The sequence below is a fragment of the Hipposideros armiger genome, unplaced genomic scaffold (genome assembly GCF_001890085.2).
Source record: "Hipposideros armiger isolate ML-2016 unplaced genomic scaffold, ASM189008v1 scaffold_432, whole genome shotgun sequence".
Classification (NCBI taxonomy): Eukaryota; Metazoa; Chordata; class Mammalia; order Chiroptera; family Hipposideridae; genus Hipposideros; species Hipposideros armiger.
Genome location: NW_017731782.1, coordinates 249,165 through 269,553, shown reverse-complemented (window position 1 = coordinate 269,553; position 20,389 = coordinate 249,165). Strand labels below are relative to the sequence as shown.

The following is a 20,389-nucleotide window of genomic DNA, read 5'->3' as shown; positions in this document are numbered from 1 at the left end:
AAGACTAGAATAACCTAAACTCATTAAATAAGCGACTGGTCAAATAAATTACAGTTCATCCTTATAATTTGATGTTTCACCTATTAAACATCTGTCAAAGGGATACCTTACAACTAACTTTTTATTGTGATTCCTTATTGTGATTTTAAAAATCTGATTTATGATTTGTTCCAATTCCTAGTTTCTAAGTAGACTCAAAATAGACTCGTTGAAATTGAAAATGTTTTCAGTAAGTATCACATTAGAATTTCCCATTTGATCTTACATTGTTTTGATCAAGAAAGTTTTAGTTACTTCCATCTGGATTTTTAAAAGGTTTCTCTGTATTAGTGAAAATTTATTCAATTTTCTTTTATTTGATTTTCAAAATAGTAATAAGATTTCTTTTTTTTCTTCTTAATTGAGTAAATTCTACCACTTTTTTTGGTGTTTTCTGTTTAATTATAAATCTCAAGTAGATTACATTACACGCTGTAAGAAGCCTTTATTTTAAATTTAAGATTGCCTTTAACAGTGTCCTAAGTTCAGATTCTGGTTCCTGAAATCATAATTGCAAGTGCCTTCCTACTCTTCATTAGAATAAGCATAAGTAGATCCCTCGATGAGAGCAAGGGTTCTTTGGCACTGTGGGGCACCTTTGAGTTATTTTTGCCTATAATGAAAGGTGTATTTGGGCTTGGCTTATGCCCAGTTCTCATTCTTTTGCTTTGTTTATGGCAGAAATCAGAAAATAATTCAATTTCTAATTAGAAACTATTTCTTAGAATTCCATCCTGTGGAACACAGTGCTGTAGTCTTGGAAGTAATATGTCCCAAATTTTCTTCTGTTTTAAAGTAGCTCTGTAACATATAATTGATTTCAATGATTCAACAGTCAACATTTTTACTGAGCACCTATTGTGTATCCAGTCTCTGTCCAAGGTGCTGGGCATATAGTGATGAATAAGTTAGACACTGTCCCTGTCCTCATACATTAGTTTAGCTGAGAAATGTAAGTCCTACCATCAAGAGCTTCCATGATTAAGTCTTCATATGATATTCAATTTTGTGTGACCTGGAGTCTTACTAAAAGTTTCATAAAATCTCGATTTTGTGTTTCCATATAGATCATATAGAAGACTCTTGCCCATCTTAAATCTGAGCCTCTATTTAATTTGACATCCCGTGCTTTGCTTAATCAAAACTAATATTCTAACTATGAACCTATCACTTTTTATTTGTATTTTTTCTCCCCCTTTCTATTGCCAAGAATATTGGCTTTCTTTTTCCCAGCTTTTTTTTTTTAAGAAAAAAACACATTTTTATGACTTCATGAGATGACTATTGGATGTGTATGAGACTTGGTATAACTCCAGAAAGCTGCATCCAGGGGTAGATAATGGAGGTTGGCTAGTGTTCACTCATTAGCCAAGTGTCTCACTCCTGCTTTTCAGCCTTAGAGAATATACAAAACATAGTAATGCCTTAGCAAAATTAAAAGCTACAGTTATGATCTCTTGGAGTTTCTCTCCATGAATTGAAATTAGGAATGTCAGTCCTAGGGCCGGCCGAGTGGCTCAGTTGGTTAAGAGCTCGCTGAAGAGTTTGAGCTCTGAGCAACAGCGGTTCGATGCCCGGCCCGAGCTGAGCTGCTGCTGAGCTGCCAACAAATGGCAGGATGGCTCAGCTAAAAAAAAAAAAACAGGAATGTCAGTCCTGAAAACACCAAGGGGCTGTGGTATTTTCACCAGCAAGGTCTTCAGCACATGATGGTCACGATGCCCAGTGCCCCATATGGGATGGCTTTAGACATCTCAGTGAATTTATAATCACAAGGCTATGAGGAAATATAGAAGCAATTTCTTAATCCTACAACTAACAGCTTTTTGCTGATCTGCCTTGAGGATTTTTCATTTCCCAGGCGGTACAGTCTTGAGGGTACAGCCCACAGCAGGACTTTTGGCTGCCACCCTCGTCATTGGCTGAACTCTTTCCCTGCCTCAGCCTATAGAGATCAGGCACTGCAAGCCGTGTATAGCGACCACATTGTCTCGTCTTCTGCTGATTAGATCTCCCTAATGACTATGTAAAGAGCTTTAGAGCCAAAGAAGTTTGGAAACCTCGAGTGACCCGTGGGGTGCTGATTGAGCCTCTGCCATTGTATCAGGTGCACAGATAAGCAGTTCCAAGTTCTAGCAGTTCAGGATGCTGCTAGCACATGCCAGCTTGTTATTATCCTGTCATCCCAGGAGAGAATTTCAGCCTTTGAATCTCCTGAAGTACACAGGTTTAAAAGGTTAGGGGCTTCAACATTAAAGAGTCCTAGGGACTTGTAAGGAGAGTTAGAAAGGCTGCTATTTAGACAGTGAGAGGGAAAGCAAATATCTAAACACTCCTATTGGGGCTGTGAGCTATACTCTGGGGACCCACAGCCCTATGATCAGCATCTGTCCTGCAGTTTAGAAATAAAACATGGAAACATCAAAGAAAGGAAATGATCTCTAAACAAAAGAATAATGTGAACTAAAGATGATTAAGGCAGTTAATGCCAGAAACTATATAGGCTGACAGTAAAAAATTTTTAAAAAACACATAAAACCCCTGATAAATACTCTACACATTCTGAAGGGAAAATTAACCAAGAGTAAAAATGATTAAAACAGTAAAAAGGCTAAATTGAAGAAAAATAAACAAAATATGAAAGCTAAGAAACAAATTAAGGCATGCTACAAACTAGTGGGCTGTAACAAAATAAAACATGATTAAAATAAGAGAATAAAAAATAAAATAAGATAAGAAGGCCTCCTTCAGGAACTTCATAAAATATGTATAGATATGGCTGGGAGGGTAGGAAAGTAGAAAACTAAAATTAAGGGATAGGAAATCTCATATCTTGTAGTCTGTGGGTTATTGTTTGTTTTCTAAGGACCATAATTTTAGCTTTTTCTCTACAAGGGAACCCCTTTTGGGATCTGTCAGATTGAGGTCAATGTTATTTTATATCAAGCTTACCTAGACTTTTCCTTTATTATTTTGTTGAAAGCCTCACTTTCGTGGCCCATCTAGTCAGCAGTTCTGAGCTCAGTACCTCCCAAGTCAGCAGTTCTCAACCTGTGGGTCGCGACCTCTTTGGGGGTTGAACGACCCTTTCACAGGGGTTGCCTAAGACCATCAGAAAACAAAAAGATATTTATATTACAATTCATAACAGTAGCAAAATTACAGTTATAGTGTAGCAACGAAAATAATTTTATGGTTGGGGGTCACCACAACATGAAGAACTGTATTAAGGGGTCACAGCATTAGGAAGGTTGAGAACCGCTGTCCCAAGTCCATGGGTGCTGCCCACATGCAGACAAGTGAGCCCTGAGGCAGGCTCTGTGTTGCCCTTTTCAGGAGATAAAACTGCATTTCATGGTAAAATTGTGGCATTAGTAAAAGCCATTATTTTCATGGTTGTAACAAGCTTTAACAATTCCTATGTGAGTATTTGATTATTGCATTAATAAAATGCAACTCAAGCCATAAACATTCCTTCTTTCCTTGTGGTATACTCCTCTTCCTGAGGATGTTTGCAAATTACATTTGTAAAGGTTTTTTTAGACTTTCAACTCATTTTTGAACTATGGCAGTTTAGAGATGCGTAAAATTAAATGTGCTCTTTTTACTATCAGAGCATAATAATCAGAAATGATCATTTCGTCTCCAACATAATGGTCCTTCCTGAAGGATAAGTCACAGAAATTTCTAACATATGTAACATGTTCTCTCTATTTTAAGTACGTAACTTTTTTTTTTAAGTAGCCTTTTGGTTTTTAGCAAAAATGTGGGAATGCTGAATTAATTGTCATATAAGAAAAGACTGTTGCTGAGCTCCATGGGAAGGTCTGTTCTTCTCAGAATATAGCCCTGTGTTGTCATGGAGAGTGGCATGCCACACTCATTAATGAGAGGAAGTCAAGGTTGCATTGCAGGCCGTGAGCTGCCAATACATTCATCCACACTGTACCTTGGCCTACAGCATCTTTCATCAGTTGCTTAACTGACCTGGCAGATTCCAGGCGCCCCTGGTTGGAGACGGATGGCAGGTCAGGAACAGCTGGGGTGAGGCAGATGGCAGCCTGCGTGTCTCCAAGTCCTAGTTGGCAGCCAGCCTAAAAAGGAAGGACCAAAATAGTTTCGTTTTTCAATGAGCAAAAATATCCTGAAGGTGAGCACACTATCCCAGGCCTATGCTGTAAGAATCCATGTCTGTCTATACAGAGAGGGGAGGTGAGGGCTTATTAGGAGGGAACAACGTTCATGAGTTTAAGCAGTAGTAATTTTCCTTTGAGGGCATAGAGATTGTTTGCCTATTACAGCAATAAAAAGGAATTAAATTTTTTCCTGTTAGCATATTGCCAGGTCTCATTATGTTTGCACATTATAAAGAAAAGCATAAGATCCCAAGGGGAGGTAAATGACTCTTCGAGCATGTTTTAGAAACACTTCCATACTTTAACATTGCCAAGTGCTTTATTTAGTTCTTATTTGCTGATCCTAACCACAAGCCTGGGAGAGTTCTTTATTGTTAATGGCGCTGCATTAGAGAATAGCAGATTGTCTGGCATTGTCAAAGGCTCATGGGTGCTTTATGGTGAGAGTTAGGGTGAGAGCCCTCAGCCTCCGATCCTTCAGACTTTGCACTTCTCTCCCCACTGGTCTTATTTTGTCATCCTGGAGCCTGGTCATGGGAGGCTTGCAGGGGTAACCTTCACGGTGTACAAAACAACACAGTGATTAGACATTTATATACATTACAAAGTGATAACCCCAATAAGTCTATTACCCATCTGACATTGGAGTCACTGTTTTCGGTTCAGCTCCCACTTTATGAAAGTCAGTAATTAATCACTTTTTCCTTTGAAGGCAAATTTAAACTTCCCTGGCAGAATTTGAGATGAACATTCATGAAAACAGATTTCATGTCTGTAAGACAAATGATTCTCAGCTCTGTTTATAAGGGAGGCTCTGAAGCCAATAGAAGGTTAAAAGAAGTATTTTCTAATTTGCCAGAACTGTGGTGTGTTCAAAGGAAGGACATGGTATAGTCACTACAATCAAAAAGATTATAAATTGGGCCAGCTGAGTGGCGCGTTGGTTAAGAGCTGGCTTGGGACGCTAGCTCTGAGCATCAGGGCCCTGGTTAGGATCCCACTTGAGGGCCAGTGACACTGCCCTGTACAGCTAAGATGGTGAACAACAGCTCGACCTGGAGTTGGGCTGCCGTGAGTCGCCGGCAACGGCGTAGGCTGCAGTGGGCTGCTGTAAGCTACAGTGAGTGGCTGGCATCCAGCGTGAGTGGCTGGCAGCCGGCATGAGCTGCCAAGAGCCACCGTGAGTGGCCGTCCAAAGGCCAGCGACAGATCTGCCTCACCTGGGAAGAGCGCAATGGTGATACCAACATGGGCCAGTGGAGCAACGTCCTCCACAACTAGACTGAAGAACAAAAGGACAGCAACTTGTCTGTTCCCCTTCCCCAATTCCCCAGCGCTGTTCGCCTCCCCCAATTCCCCAATAAAATCTTTAAAAAAAAAAAAAAAGAAAGACTTGGAACTGCCTGTTAATAACTGGGAGGCTGTCCACCTATTTAAAAAAAAATTATAAATTGATTGGCGATAACTAGATATGGGGAACAGCTGGAAATAAACACAAACCCAAGATATAATAAATAGGTAAATTGACTATATTTATGTAAAAAAATGTGAGTTTCAGAGAAAACATGCTTTGAGCAGGCTGGAAGAGGGATTCATGTCATTATTAGCGAACATTCATAAAAGAAATAGAGCTTGAGACAGCCTTGAAGATTGGATGACTAGAAGAATCGGGAGCAAGTGGTCAAGATGGGACAAGCAGTACAAGTGGAGCTAACAGAGAGGGTGAGAACTGGTGTTACAGGGGTTGACAGGGTGCTGTTCTAACCTGGGAGACGGGTCTATTGGGGAGCAGTGAGAAATAAAGTAGACAGATTATAGAAGGAATAGAATGTAGGCAGGGGAGAAAGGAGAGTTTAAAATCTGTCATTATCATATATTGCTGGTAGATATATAAATTGGTACAACTTCTACAGAGAGAACTTTGGCAACATCCAGCAAAATTACAAATGCACATACCCTTTGACCCAATAATTTCATCTCTAAGAATTTAACCTCCTGATATACTCATGCACATGTGAAATAATATTCATTACAAAAAAGTAAAAGATTATGTTCGTCATTTGAGGCCTTGCTAAATTATTCTATAGCCATACAGGGGAATACTGTGCCGTGAAGAATGAGGCAGCTTTATTTGCATTTCATATGGAACAAGTTATAAAATGCATTAAATGAAAAAAACAAGGTACAGAACTTGTGTTACATTATCACTGTGGTTCCTGTGTATATGTACATATGTGTATATGTGCATTGATACATATGCATATATATATGTGTGTATTCGCAGACTGTCTCTGGAATGATACATACACACACATACACACAAAAAATGTGTTAACGTTGTTTTCTTTGGGGGAAGACACCTGAGTGACTTTCCTCTGAATTCTCTCTTGTACCTTTTGAATTTTATGTCATGGGTGTATATACTATTTATTAAAAAAATATGTTTTTTAAAGATCCACAAGATAGTCATCGTAGATATTTTGAGAAGTACATATCATACTAAAAATATTTTAGAAATAGTCATAGTAAATTTTGGATTGAAAAGAGAGTGAATGTTAGAGGAAAATTGTGTATGTGTAAGGTGCTAAAAGGCCTGACCTGTGGTAATTGACAGTGAAATGAAGAGAGAAATCTTTTGCACATAGGAGGGGGAAAATAAGTCAACAGTATTAATGACAGGTTGAATATAAAGATAGAAAACAAGAGGGTCGAAAATGAACTGAAAATTGAACCTCAGTTAATGAGGAAATGGCTAGTCCATTGATAGAAGTATTAGATTGGAAGCAGATTTAGAAGACAGCAAGAGGGTGGGTTTCTCTTTCGCCTTTTCATTACCCACATACAGATTTATTTCTAGGTTTGCTACATCATATTTTATGCCCACTGACCACATATGAACTGTTTGAGAAGAACTGTCCAGACAATAAGAGAAAGAACAGCTGCCAAAACATACCTACATTAGGGTCTTCCTGGTGTCCTGGCACCAGCTGAGAAATTTTAACCATGTCATCTCTGAAGTCCTAACAACATTCGGAATCTGTGGAATTTAGACCTGGGAAGACTAAACAGTTGTCTTAGACTCATTTGACAGGTCCACGCTTCATCAAGAAGCATGCCTGCTTTCAAGTTCAGAGGCTCATCAGCTTGACCAGTGTGTCTCTCTGGGACAGTTCTTTTATCCTGGGCAGTCTAGGGAATAAACCAGAAGATAGAGACTCGATGAGTACAGAAATACCTCATAACAAAGCAACATGAAATTAATTAAACCCAGGAAAAAAACTAGAATATCCAGAGAATCCACAGCAAAAAACCATAATCATTTTAAAATGATTTTTTTTTAATTTAAAAAAGTGCTGTAAAGACCCTGAAGAATCAGGATGGGCGGAAAGAGGTGACCTGGGTTTTAGGACCAGTTGAGTTCCCACTTTGGTCTGTCACTTGGAACTAGTTAGTAAACTCTCTAGTTGCCATCAGCTTCCTAGATGAGCCGATGATCGTGGATGCGTCCCAGGGTGCCTTACCTATCTAAAATTCTGTGTTTCTCAGTCTCATTGATACAGAAGCTAGACTTTATCACTGGAAGCCTCAACTTTGAAAGCATGAGTTTCTGGTCTTTGTTTAGTTTCTCACTCAGAACTTGATTTACTTAGACAGTGGAATTGAAGTTTCAGCCGCATTAACTGCAAATATCAAAAGAAAAACTAATAGATGTTACCAGACATGGGATTTAAAGGAGCTTAAATAGATCTATTCTAATGGCTGCAGAACCTTTCATGGATTAAACCTAAAAAACTACAGTTTCATATAAAAAGATATATCCCAAGTTGTTTTTTTCCACAGTATGAAGTCCTTTGATCCAAAAATCTTTTCACTGGCTATTTCCATACCTGTGACATCATAATCAAGGTACCAGGAATTACAGCTGTAGGGCAGAGAGAAAGGCATAACTAAATATATTTATTAAAGAGATGTAAGTAGGGTTTTGCATGTAAAGCTGTTTGATTCAAAGATAATTACGAGACCTTTCAAGAGCTGGTACAATATTTAAGGGAGAGATGAGTAGATAAACAGAAACTTGAAGAAGAGATTTGTGGGAACAGAAGTTTCCATTGATTGCATTGTGAGTTTTGAGGCCACTGGCAAATAAATTCCTGAGTATTTCCAGATGCTGTGTGTCTAGGCAAGAGGACATTTGAGGAGCTAGAAATATTTGATGTGAGTTCTCTTTAGTGGTTTTGGCTGCTACCATTTCCAAGATAGATTTCCAGTTATGTTTGTTTTCAACAGACAGATTTTATATTTTTGAGGCCTATTATGTTCTTTTTAATAGCAATTCTGGTTTTAAGACAAATGGTATCACCTGTTTCATAGCTCGTCAAGGGCAAGGCCATTAGAGCATCTGAACATTGTGTTTATTACACACTGGCTGTTACCCAGCTCAGTGATGGATGCTACCAAGAGGTGAAACTCACATTGGTCATTAGTCTTCATTGATAAAGTGGAGTTTTGATAGGAAGAACACAGAAATTATTTGTTAAAATGAGAACTTTGTGGATCTCATACATATAGATTGTTACAGTCTTCCATTTGCTGACTTAATAACAGGTAATAACAGTCAATTAGCATGCATAGCACACTTACACAGCACCTTCAGACTCCAGCCATAATGGGCTACTGTTCGCTGAATGTGCCCTACCTATACTTCCTTATCTTTTCCCATGCTTCCCCCGCCACCATCTCCTTCTAACAGAATACAACCGGTTTTGTAAGGCCTGTGCCAAATTCTGCTATATCCATAAACTTGCTCTAATTTTCACTGTTTGAATGTGATCTCTCTGACCCCCTTTTATGGAATTTTCTTTTATCTATTCAAGGGTGCTTACTTACTTTGTTTTGTCTTTTGACTAATTAAAAATATGTTTCTTTTTTTTTTTTCTTGATAAGCGGTACATTATAGTGGATAAGATCACAGCCTCTGGAGCCAACCTGCATAGATTTGAATCCCAGATGGAGCCAACCTACATGTATTTGAATCCCAGATGTGCCATCTATTAGCTGTGTGATTTAGTTACTTATATTCTCTGCTCCTCAGTTTTTTCATTCAAAACTGGGGATTAAAATAGTGCCTGTGCTTAGGATAGTTGTATGACTTAAAGAAATTAATACATTATAAGGCTCTTAAAACAGTCTTGGGACCAAGAAGGCCAATGCTCAATAAATTTTAGCTTTAATGTTGGCTATGCTAAATTGTAACATGTTGGAAAACAAGGACTATTCCTTCCCCATATTTCTCTCCTTAGAGAAAAATGTATTTTGAATTCCAGCTTTGTTTTCTAAGACTAATAGCCCCCAGTTGTCTTCACCACCTCCACCCCAAGGGCATCAAGGTACAAAGGTTATCAGGACTCAGGGACAGGGAGAAATAGATGCTTGTGAACACTAATAGGTCAACACCCAGATGGAAAAGATATCACATTTTGGGGGAAGCTGCCTAAAAGACAGCAAATTGAAGGTCTCCTGTGTACACTCATATTGCTAAGCTTACTGCAGCCAAAAACCAGAAGAGGGCAGCAGAAAGTCATTGGCGTCCCATCTGTGGAGCAAGAGAAAAGCTGAAAGAAGGTGATTACCAGTTAGGAACAACCTGCACCCAAACTGATCTCTGATAAGATGTTATTGAATCACAATCAAAATCCAGATTAGACATAAAAAGAGAGGTCTGTTCTGAGGGCCAGGAGCATGACAGGAAAACATTTAAACAGTTGAAATAGAAACTGAGGGACTGTTTTCAGTGATTTTAGCTCTGATATCTGGAGTGCACTAGAGCAGGTCAGAATGGCTAAAGATGTTTAATGTTGTCAGCATTCCCCACTTTTTCTTTTAATTTATTGGCTTATTCCCAGCTGTAGAAACTGAGTAAGAGCTTCTTTTGTGTTGCCTGTTGTTATATGTTAAAACGGCTGATTGCTGGGGCCCTGCAGGATAGGTTAGAATATTCAGATTTTTCTACATTTTAAAAATTATTTTTTGCTTCTAAAAAAAGTAACTACATGCTTTTTTTTTCAACTTATAGAGGAAACCTCACTTGCTTTTTAGTGTGTTTCCTGCCAGGTTTTTTACTACACATTTCCATTTTGTTTGTTTTAAACTATTGGACATTAACTCTCAGATTTCATCTATAAATTCAATGCAATTCCAACCAAAATCTCCGCAGAATTTTTTTGTGGAATCGGAGAAGATGATTGTAAAATTTAAATGAAAGAGTAAGTGGCCAAGAATAACTACGTCAGTTTTAAGAAGACTAAGATAAAGTGGTTGGTTTACCAGATAGATAACAAGACTTAGAAGCCTATGATAAATATAATGAAATGTTGGCTTAGACAAACAGACTAGTAGAACGGAATAGAGAGAGCCCAGAAATGAATCTATACACATATGGAAACTTAAGATGTTTTACACATCAAAGAGGAAAGAATGGAGTAGTTAATAAATGGCGCTTGGACAATTGATTATCTATATGGAAAAAACCATTAATTCGTACCTGAAAACACACGTATGTACACATTTGCAAAGGTAGATTAAAAAATAGAAATCAAAGCATAAAACTTTTAGAAATATAGGAGAATATTTATATTTGTATGACATATGAAGGCTTTTTTGAACAAGACAAAAAAATAAGAGATTGATAAATTTTAATGCATTAAAATTGAAAAGTTCTATATCACAAAAGACACCATTAACAAATGCAAAGACAAGGGAAAGATTTGCCGTGAATATAATTGACAAAGATTAGTATCTAGAATACATCTATAGAGCAATAAGAGAAAATAATCGAATTTAAAAAAATGGGTAGAGAATATGAACGAACAATTCACAGACTAAAAAACCAAAATGGCCATAAATACTCATATATGAAAAGATGCTCACTCTCATTAGTGTTAAGTTGCAGGTTAAAATGCCACGTATTTTCACATTTATCATATGCAAAAATAAAAAGTCTGGACAGTAATAATTCTGACACAGAAGAGAAGCAGCAGGAACTCTGATTCATTACTAGCAGGAGTTGAAAGTTCCGTAGGCACCTTGAAGAGCAGTTTGACACTATGAAGTAAAAGTGAGAATGGGCCTGGTCTTTTACGTAGCATTAACTCCTAGCTAGAACCTTAAAGAAGCCCTGGCATGTATAAGAATTTAGTTATAAGAATATTTGCTGTAGTATTGTTTATAATAGTAAAAAACTGGAAGCAACTTAAAATGTTCATTAATAGGAAAATAAACAAAGTATGATAGACACATACAATGGAATACTATACAGCAGTGAGAAAGAATGACTAAAGCTATTCATACCAGCAGGGTTATATTAAAAACATAACCAGTGAAAAAAGCATGGTGAAGAATCATTGTACAATATAGTACCATTTATGTAGTTTAAAAAGATGTGAAGTAGACATGTTTATATGGATCCATGTGTAAAGTGTAAGTGTAAAACATGCCCAGGACTGATAAAGAATTCAGGATATTATTTACCTGTGAAGAACAGTGGGGTAGGAATAGAGTCAGGAGATGTATATAGGAGGGGCTTCAACAGTATCAATAATGCTTTGTTTTGTAAAAAAGAAAGTCTGAAGTTAAGTGTGACAGGATTTTAGAATTTGATAAAGGTAGGTTGGGTATATGAGTGTTATGTTCTCTATACTTTTCTGCATGATGTTTTAAATCTCTTCTCTTATAACACACACAAAAAATCTGTTTTCACATTTGTTAAAATATTTATTTGAACAGACTTGAGGCTAATTCCTTCTCACTTCCTCCTTGAAAAATTTGGAGGTGTAGAACTGGCCCAGCTTGGGTTCATTTTGGCAAGATGAATGAATGTTTGGGCCAGGTTGGGCCAGGTAAGTACCCCTTTCTCAGGATAACAGTCTGAGGCCTGATATGGTTGTTTTCTGTATACAACCATTTACAAAGGTAAAACCTATTCTTAGCTAACAAGCTGTACAAGAAACCTGGCTGAAGGCTGAATGTGGTCCTCAGGCCCTAGTTTGCCAGCTCTTGATCTATGCCCTCACCTACTCCCCTGTTCTTACCATTGTTGGAGGGGAAAATCCCAATGTATCATTGCCTTCATCCTTACTGTTGTTCTGTTTTAAGGGGAAAAAGGTAAAGACTGAAGCTTTAACTCCTGAGCTATCTGATTTTGCAACTTGTAGCTTGAGGAGGAACAAGTTGGATGGCTGTTTTATATTCCAGGATGAGCATCGATATAATTTCTATCAACCCTGTAACAAATGCTGAGTAACAGCAGATGGCTGGCATGTGCTCCTTTTTCACACAGCCCAGAATAAGAAAGATGACCTTGTTAACTGATAAACACCCAACTTACATGGATATTTTTTATTGATACTGATAATTTGACCTTTTATTTAGACATTTCTCATACATAAGTACTATACAATGATTAAAATCAGAAATTTTAACAGTAATCAATACTATAATACACAGTCCATATCCAAATTTTGTTGCCTCATTAATGTTCTTTATGGATATTTTTTTTTCCTGGTCTAGGATCCAAGCCAAGATCACACATTATATTTAGCTGTCATATGTCTAATCTCCTTTAATTTGGAAACAGTTCCTCAGTGTGTGTGTGTGTGTGTGTGTGTGTGTGTGTGTGTGTGTGTTCATTCACCTTGACATTTTTGAAGAGTACAGGCCAGTTATTCTGTAGAATGGCCCTCCATTAATGTCTCTCAGATGTTTCCTAGGAAGGAAAGAGTTTGTGGGCTGAGTACCACAGAAGTGATGTGTTCTTCCCCGTGCATCATTATCAGGGAGGTACATGTTGATAGTTTGTTCCTATGTTGGTGATATTAATTTTGATCACATTACTAAGTTGGTTTATCCACTCTACATTTACTATTTTCCCCTCTGTAATTAGTAAGTAATATGTGGGGAGATATTTTGAGATTAAGAAACATCCTGTTTTTCATCAAACTTTCACCCACTAATACTGGCACCTTTGATGATTTTCTGACTGCGTCATTCCTTCTGTATTTTAGTTAAAATTCTACTGTAAGAAAGAACTTGTTCTTTCTCTTCATTTATTTATTCATTTATTTCTACCATAAGGACCCATGATTTTATTTTACTCAGTAAGTTATAACCCAGTATTTTTTTGATACTCAAAATGTCCCAGATTTGGACAATAGGAGACCCTGTCTTTTGCATTGTTTTGATATGTCCTCATCATTCTTCAAGCATTTTCTTATTTTCTAGCACAAAAGTATGTTTTAGTCTCATCTTATACTTTACCTGCCCCAGCCCTGGAATATTTTTTTTTCCAAAGAGACCTGGTTCTTTTTAGAGGAGAATGATACTGAGACATCAAAATTTGGATGTAATGTAATCTCATTGCTATTGAGGTGTCACTGTTCCCAGGCTTTCTCAGCAGACAGAGCTTGAAAATCTGTCTGTCTGTTCGTCCATCCATCCATCCATCCATCCATCCATCCATCCATCTCTACCTGTCATTAGGATATATATATATTAAACCGTCTTGCTGACAGTTTCAACCTAACACTTCAGGTTTCTTTTTAGTTTCAACCCTTCCCTTCATTTGTGGTGAGAAACCTGATTCTCAGTATTCTTTGTCATTTACCAGTTTTGCAGATATTTTATCCTATGACTAATTCTATTTCGTTTCTTAATGGCATGTTTTGATGAGCAGAAATTTCTAATTGTGATGAAATCTAATTTACCTATCTTTTATTTTATGGTTATTGTTTTCTGTGTCCTAAGTGGTTATTGCCTACCACTCGGTCATAAGTTTTCTTCTTTAAAACTTTATAATTTTAGATTTTATGACTCAATTTAATTTTATATCTCAAACCAATTCTTGTGTATGGCGTAAGTGTTCATATTCATTTTTTTTCTGTATGGATGTTTCTGTTTTCTTTATTCTTTTTCTATTGACCTGTCTCTCCTAATGCCAAGACTGCACTCTTAATTACTGTCGGTCTTGAAGCCAGGTACTGTAAGTCCTTTAACTTTGTTCTTTTTAAATATTGTTCTATCTTAGGCCCTTTGTCTTTTCTTATACATTTTAGAATCAGATTAGCAATTTCTATTAAATAGGCCTGTTGCGATTCTGATTGGGATTTTGTTAAACATGTAGATCAGTTTAAGAAGAATTGACATCTTAATTTGATGTCATAAAATATTGAGTCTTCCAACCCATGAACATGATTTAACTTCTTTTTTTTTTTTAAGTTTTCTTTACTTTCAGCAATGTTTTATAAATTTCAGTGTAGGCACCTTGCAAGTTTTATTAAATTTGTTTCTAAGTATTTTATGGTTTTTGATATAATTGAAGTTATTTTTCTGAATTTCATTTTCTAATTGTTTGCTACTACAAATACAACTGATTTTTGTATCTTGATCCTGTATCTCGAGACCTTGATAAACTCACTTATTCGTTCTAGAAGTTCTTTGTACATTCGTTAGTGTTTTCTACATATCTTGTTATGTTGTCTATGCATAGAAATACATTTGCATCTTTCTTTACAAATTTTAGGCCTTTTAATTCCTTCTTGTCTCATTGCACTAGCTAGGACCTCCAGTAGCATTACACTTGTTTTAATGATTGTAGCTTTCTAATATGTTTTATCTCAGGGAAAAGGACACAGTTCTGTCTAACTCTTTGCTCAACCTCCATTTACCCCTCCCCCCTTCTCATATGTTTACCTCATTAATTGTTAGAAATATTTTCCAAATGCATTATTTAACTATACATTCTCTCATTTCTCTCCCTAGTGGGGAGGCTCAGATGATGGTTCAAAATCTCAGATATATGACTAGGACCTCAAATAGACTTCTTTGGGCAAATAAGAAAAAGACTGCCTTTTCTAGACAGATAGGTTAGAGGAAACGTACCTTTTTCTGAAAGATGCAACCTTAGACCTGATTGTATAGTTGCTGGGGCTGATTTAAATCCCGATTCACACATTTGGTCAGTGCTTAAAATGAGGCACTTTACCAGGCAGACCTCTTTGTAACCATCTTGAATTGCAGCGCACCATAGAAATAATGTAGTCAGGGAAAGAATTACCAGATGCATATTCCTTCCCTTGCCTCCTCCTTCCCATCTGAGCTGCTGGCCCCAGAGCTGGTTAATTACATCATTCAGTAATGTGCCTCCTTAGCTGGAAGTACAACGGCTGTTCACACGAACTCCCTGCCTCCGGAATGCTCAGTCAGATTGGGGTGAGAGTCAATAAACCTCTCGAAAGTCCCGTTGGCCACCCATCAATTGGAATGACATTGTGGGTCATCAAGATAAAGGTCAAACAATACTAATGACTAGTATCTATACAAAAGGACATTGCCATCTCATTTTTTATTATCATCCTCCTATAACAGCCTGCAAAATTGAAAGAGCAGATATTGTTTTGCTCTTCTTTTGCAGATAAAGGAAGTAAGCCAGAGAAGAAGCTTTTCCAAGGCCAAACAGCTAGTGAGTGACGGCAGAGGGCCCTGATCCTAGATAGTTTGAGGTTCAGACTCCTTCCTCCATGCCTAAAAGAACACTTATTCCCATATCACCCAATCTCATAAAAACATTATTGTTGGCTCCACAAAAATCCAGGTGGGTTACATTTAAATCATCATGAAATTGTGGTGATACGTTTCATCTTTCTCAAAGTATACGTTTGTATTTCTGGCATGTTCCTATCTAGCTTCCCTAATCGTGCCAAAACACTGTACTTCCTGTTCAGAAACACTCATGCTGCAAAGAAAACAATATCTTTTTAAGGACAAAAGCAAAAGTTGCCTAGTATTTGTTTTGATTTGTTAGCAGAGGTCTATAAGCCTCTGGGCTTTTAGAAGGTTGAAAGAAAGACAATGATTTTGAGAGTAAGGTTATATTGTAATATAGTCCTATGATAAATTAAGTTTGTCATGTCTCTGATTCCAAAATTTTATTATGTCTTAAGGAGTTGACTTTTAGATTTTTTTCTTAGGGTGATCTTCCCCTACCTTAGAAACAAAGTTCTCTTTAAAGCCTGGTTATAGATTTGAAATACAAAAACTGCTGCGGCTGGTTTGGTGCCCAGGTTTTTTGAGTTTGGGAGTCACGGTGAAAGGAGTTTATGATGCCTCTAAATTATTTCTTCCTTTCTCTCTCCCTGTTTTCATTGCCTAGTATTACCTTTCTCTGCAGATAGTAATCATTTGGACTCTACTCTCAGATCTTCTGGGCCAAGTATTTTGTAGTGATTCACATCGTTCACCTGGATATTTATTTGGAAAGCAGCATCTGAGCACACATTTTTATTTTTTAAAGATCTTGATATCTTATTACGGCAAGATAGTACTGATTCTTTTTAATTTGTTTTGATAGCTACATATTTGGCAGCCGTAAATTTGATTTTGACTGCAGGCATTTTGACTTTGGACAAAATGTATTTCTGGAGAACCACCAATCTAAGGAACTTTTTGAGGATAATGATTATATCTTATTTGATTTTGTGTTCCCAGCACTTAGCCATGCCTGGAACATAACTGAGCCTCATTAAATGTTTGTTAAATGAATGATAGAATGAAGTACTTAAGCAAATTAATGCCGTTTAAATTCCTGACTGCATACACATTGTCTTCCTCTGTTCATACATTGTTTGAACCCATTTAATGAGCAACTATGGATAAATATTTTTAGGCAGTTTCAAATAAGTCTCATTGTGAAACAATATCAGTCTAGACAAGTGTGGTTGACAGTAAGCCCTGGACTGGATTGGAAGATCCATGTGGTTCTACCAAAATAATTATAGCCTAATACTGGTCAGGTCACACCTTTGCTGGCCTCAGTTTTCTCATCCCTTAAAGGTGGAAGTGGACTAGGAATCACTCAGCTCATACATGTAGAAATCCTCCAGAAAGGTTATAGCATTCCATAGCTACAAATGGACACTGCTGTCTGGATGGCTTTCCCTAGAGCCCTAAGCCCCACTTTGGGAAGGTTTGGGGGCCCATTTGCCATAAACTTAAGCATGTTTTCTACTTTGAGGAAAGGTTCATGAACCTAATGGTAACACATAGCACATTTCTGGCTCCTTCTGTATTGCTGCTTTTCCTGTAGTTCAATAACATTTTCCGTGTCATTTCTCTGTCTGTGGCTAGGAACTGAGTTGGCAGCACATACATAGGGCATGAAAAAGCACAATTTCACTTTGGGGACTTCACTCACATGCAAATTCAGGCCTCGGGAAAGTTGCTGTTGAGCTCCTTTACTGAGTTAGGGCAGTCATGTGTGCACTGCATCTAGAGATGCTTGTATCTTCCCTTTCTCTTTCTATGGAGTATCATCCTAGGTCAAGCTCTAACTTGTTTTCCATTTTTGTTTCTAGTGTCCATGTCCAAATTTTCTTTATAGCAAACTTCAAAGAAGAGAGAATATTATTAACAAATTTCAAATCAGAATCCTCTTTCATTTCAAAAGTTTAATCATTAGTTTAAAATAAGGAATTTGAGCTTAGTTAAATTCATTGATGTTATAGATCTACTTGAAGTCATATTCTTGGTTTTCATAACTGAACCAAGCTCCTTTTTTCAATCAAGACACTAGACATGCTTGTGCTTTACAAGTTATATTCATGGCTCCTTGGGTTTACAATTCTCAGTTGTAAAATAGAGATGTGAACATCATCATTCACTTATTTTATAACTCTATGAGACATCTGTCCAAGAAAACTTTATTGAGGTGATAAAGCTGTGTGACTCATATGGTCTGACAGTCATCAGTAGGTCCGCTATCATTTACTAGATTAGAAGTTAGAAGAGCAATAAAATGATTATCCAGCCTTCCCACCTCCTAAGGCTCAGTCCTGTTCTTGATACCACATATATCAAGGATAGCCCAGACGGTTTATATAATTTTGTTCCAGCCTTATTTTCCAGCCAGATATCACTGCTCCCTAACATACACCCTACAGTTACGCAGTTATCTTTCCTGGCTCTTTGAGTTTTTCTCAACACATATTAATTGTGTTTCCTCTGTAAACTGGGCCCTGCTCTCGCGCTGGAGATTCATTCCTTTCCTTTAAAATGTCTGCCAAGGGGCCGGCTGAGTGGCTCAGTTGGTTAAGAGCTCGCTCAAGAGTTTGGCTCTGAGCAACAGCGGTTCGAGTCAGCCCGAGCTGAGCAGCCGCTGAGCTACCAACAGGTGGCAGGATGGCTCAGCTAAAAAAAAAAAAATGTCTGCCAAATCTTAAGTGCCCAGACTGCATGATACCATTTCAGGTCACTCCAGCCGGCAATAACCCCCTGACCCACACACTGGTGGCACCTAGTTTGCATCACTCGGGTACATTGGTCACATGTGGCCTAACTTGGTGATATTATCAGATTGTGAGATTATCTGCATTTTGAGTAAACCTTGTCTGATAAAACTTGATCATTAGCAAAGGGCCTTAAAAATGAGTTCTCAGCTGTCAATAATAGAAAGACAAACATTCCGTAGAAAAAAAATTTAAGGCAACTCTAGAACAAGGAAGGCAAATAGACCGTAAGCATATGAAAAGATGCTCAGCCTCACCACTAAATAGAATATGCAAAAAATAAATAAATAGCGAAATGAAATGATTTTTGCCTGTAATATCGAGGAAGATTAAAAGTTTACCAATACCCATTTTCACAGCAACAGACATTCTGAGCAAACCAGTAGGAATTAAATTGGCCTTTTTTTGAAAGAATTTATGCTAAGGAGAAATATGTACATTGCTCAAGAAAACTTGCTGTATTTGTTTCTTCTAGTGAAATGTGCCCATCATTAGGGGATTAGTTAAATCGCTAGAGGATTAGTTAAATAAACAATGGAAAACTAGCTCTGGGTGGTAAAAATTCAAGTAATTTTTTCCTTCTCTGTACTTTTCTATAATGATTAACTTTACATGAAAATTACATTTATATCAGAAAAAAATAGCTTCTTGCAATTTAAAAGAAGGTTTTCAAAAAGAGCTTGTAAAGGAGCTATTGGGGGAATTAGAATTTTAAACTGGGTAGAACAGAGACTAACAGATGTTCAGGAGGTCTGGGTAGTAGAACTCAGAGCATAGAGTTTTCTGGATTGGGCGATCTTAGCGATCCTAAGTGGTCTTGGGCCATTGGAGATCAAGAATACGGAAAATTTAAGAACCATGGTTGAGGGAGGGGGCAGTGGGGGGTTAGTAGATATAATATGCTTGGTTATGAATATGGTGTTTGAAGAGCCTATGTGAGGTCCAAATGAAGGTGTCTAGGAGGCAATTAAATATATGCTTCTGTAGCTGGAGAAGATATTTAGTCTGGAGATATAAATTTGTTAGTTACCTATAGCTAAGCTTTTTTATTGCCTACATTTCCACCCAAGGTCTTTCTTAGGCATTGAAATCATAAAGACAAAATGGGTCATATTCAGCCCAGATCATAGAGAGCACAAAATTTGTGGACTCCCTCTATTTGATCAACCTCTAAAAACAAAAGTTAGATAACATAGTAGGCTTCTTTATATGACACATTACATCAGTGAATTATGGAATAGCAGGTCTGTTCACTCAGATCATGGGCTGTCCTAGCAGCTTCTCTGGTCAGAGTTCTTCGATGTCATCTGTCTTTGTCATGGACTCTTGATCTTTGTAACGTTTTGATGGCAGGGACTCTCCATGTCTTGATCAAATCCTTGGGTGGATAAGCAGTGCATTCTGCTACTCTATATAGTCACAAAATCCCATTTCAACTGAGACAGGCATTTCTAAAATCTCTTTACCACCGTCACTCCAATTCACACTTAATAATAACAATAGTGAAATAGTAGTACATTTGGAGTGTCATAAAATGATTCTTATTCTTTCTCCCCATTATGGCCTGGAATATGAAATTTTGGTCTTCTGAAACGGACTACCCATAAAACCCATGCACATGCATCTCCACGGGAGCAATGGAGCTACCACCACCAGGCAGATGCAGTTGATTCAGGATGGTGGGTGAATGTCACAGGTATAGGGGCTAGTTTCTCTGTAGCAGCCCATAGTGAGAGAAGAGAAAGAAGACTTATCAGCCAGGGAGGACAAAAAGTGTAGGGAGAGAAAAATAGTCTAAGCATTTGTGGACCTCCAAAGGCCAGGTCCGTATTATAGATTCATAGTCTGTTGGAACTGTTCAAAATAGTCTAATTTGCAGAT

At 37.5% G+C, this 20,389-nt stretch overlaps 1 protein-coding gene across 1 annotated transcript in view; it reads left to right on the top strand.

Annotated features, from left to right (window-relative positions):
* MRPS27 (mitochondrial ribosomal protein S27) overlaps positions 1-20,389 on the top strand; it is an 83,844-nt gene that overhangs the window by 21,598 nt on the left and 41,857 nt on the right. The window lies entirely within an intron of this gene.